The sequence below is a fragment of the Pipistrellus kuhlii genome, unplaced genomic scaffold, assembly GCF_014108245.1.
Source record: "Pipistrellus kuhlii isolate mPipKuh1 unplaced genomic scaffold, mPipKuh1.p scaffold_m20_p_2, whole genome shotgun sequence".
In the NCBI taxonomy this organism is placed as follows: Eukaryota; Metazoa; Chordata; class Mammalia; order Chiroptera; family Vespertilionidae; genus Pipistrellus; species Pipistrellus kuhlii.
Genome location: NW_023425515.1, coordinates 173,513,228 through 173,515,452, shown reverse-complemented (window position 1 = coordinate 173,515,452; position 2,225 = coordinate 173,513,228).

Sequence of the window (2,225 nt, the reverse complement as noted above, 5' to 3'; positions counted from 1 at the left end):
GACCGGAGCAGAGGAGCGCCGAGCGGCTGATTGCAGAGGCGGCACTCGGTGATGACGTGCGCTGGCGCGAGCGGAGAGGACCAGTTAGCGGTCGCTCGAGATGGGGGGGCTTGGTGATTGCCTGGCCGCGTTAGTGGTTAGTGTTGTGCAGTGCCGCATACACTCTACGAAGCCACTTTTCCTCGGGCACGCACCCCGCCCTGCGTTTCTGACCTCGGCTCCGATTATTTTGGGGGCTTCCGTGGGGTCTGTTTAGCCTTCTCTCCCGAACCTAGTATTCATCCCCCCTCCCCCGCAGACTCTCCCCCCCCCCCCCCCCCCCATCCTCTCCAAGTCCAGGACAAAGCGCTGGGTTTCAGCTTCCTCCCTGGCGGCTTCGTAGCCTGGAGGTTAAGGTCGCTGACTGTGGAATCAGGCAGCTCTGGGCTGGAATCCTACCTCAGCCCTTTACTCGCCATGTGATTCTGAAAAAGTCACCTAGCCTTTCTGGGTCACGGTGTACTCATCCATCAAAGGAGGATGGCAGTAGCAGTATATGTCTTTTAGGTTATTAGAATTAATTGAGGCAGTTGTCTGCGAAGCACCTGGTGTATAGTGAACATGCAATAAGTAGTAGCAGTGATAATATTTGTGAAATGTAAGGTCAAATCCAAATGAAAAGTAGGGAAAAGAAAATTTAATTCTCCCTGTTGCAGAAAGGAGAAAAGAATACTTGTTAATTGTGAATTCTTTCTGCCCTTTTGAAATGTGTGCACATTTAAAAAAAATATATCTTATTGATTTTTTTACAGAGCGGAAAGGAGAGAGAGAGCGCTAGAAACATTGATGAGAGAGAAACATCGACCAGCTGCCTCTTGCACACCCCCTACTGGGGATGTGCTCGCAACCAATGTACATGCCCTTGACCGGAATTGAACTTGAGACCTTTCAGTCCGCAGACCAAAGCTCTACCACTGAGCCAAACCGGTTTCAGCAGTGTGTGCACATTTTTTAAAAAGCTAAGTAAGCCTCTTGCCAGTGTTACAACCCAGGAATGCCTTTCTCTAGGATGTCGGAGCCATCTCTTTGAAATGCAGTCATTAAGGAGGATAGTGCTCCTGTCTCCCGCCCAGTTTCTGTGGGAGGCAGGCTAGGAACCTAACTTCAGCTAGTGCCTAGCTCCAAGTAGCAAACCTACATCCTCTCATAAAGATATGAGAAATTTATTTTTCTTTTGGACAAATGCAGTTAGCAAATACAGGTGACTACCCCATTGATCAGGTGACTTTAGAATGACCCCTGTGTGACAAATGGTGCTGTCAAATCCTCTTGCTTAAGAACTAGTTATTGTTTATCTTGAGAAAAATAGATGCATTAAGTCAGATTCACTTGACTATATAAAAGAGTAAAATTTCTTTTTAAATGTATGTTTTAAAATTGATTTCAGAGAAAGGGAGAGGGAGAGAAAGATAGAAATATCAATGATGAGAGAGAATCATTGATGGGCTGACTCCTGCCTGCCCCACACTGGGGATGTGGTCTGACCAGGAATCAACTGTGACCTCCTGGTTCGTGGGTCAATGCTCACTCACTGAGCAACACCAGCCAGGCAAGAGTATGATTTCTTCTTGTCTTTGCAATCGCTTTAGCTAATTGTCTGTGGTACACATCACATTCTGGTTTAATGCTCATTCAGTAAGAAAACTGGTTTCTTCATTTTCTGCCTTTGTAGAGGAGTTTTTCTAGGTTGGTGGGATATTTCGTTTTGAATTATATTTTCCCAACAGAAGTTACTTTTTTCCTGAGGTCTGTATCTCTGTATTTTACTCTGTGACTCCCTCCAGATAACCCTGGCCACTATGTCCTAGGGGTCAGTTTTCAACTCTCCACTAAAATGGAGCTCTCTGAGAATGGACTAAGCCAAGGCATTTTTGAGTCCCTGCTGCCAGTAGGGTTCTGGTTGAATGAATGAAGGAAAAAAATCAACCAACAATTCCAAGAGGTACAGACCCCCGGCCCCAACTGCCAGGGCCCCGAAAAGAAAAAGAACAGAGACTCAAGCACACACAAGATTTTCTTTCTTTTTAAAAAAATATATTTTATTGATTTTTTTTTTTTACAGAGAGGAAGGGAAACGGATAGAAAGTCAGAAACATTGATCAGCTGCCTCCCGCACACCTCCCAGTGGGATGTGCCCGCAACCAAGGTACATGCCCTTGACCGGAATTGAACCTGGGACCTTTCAG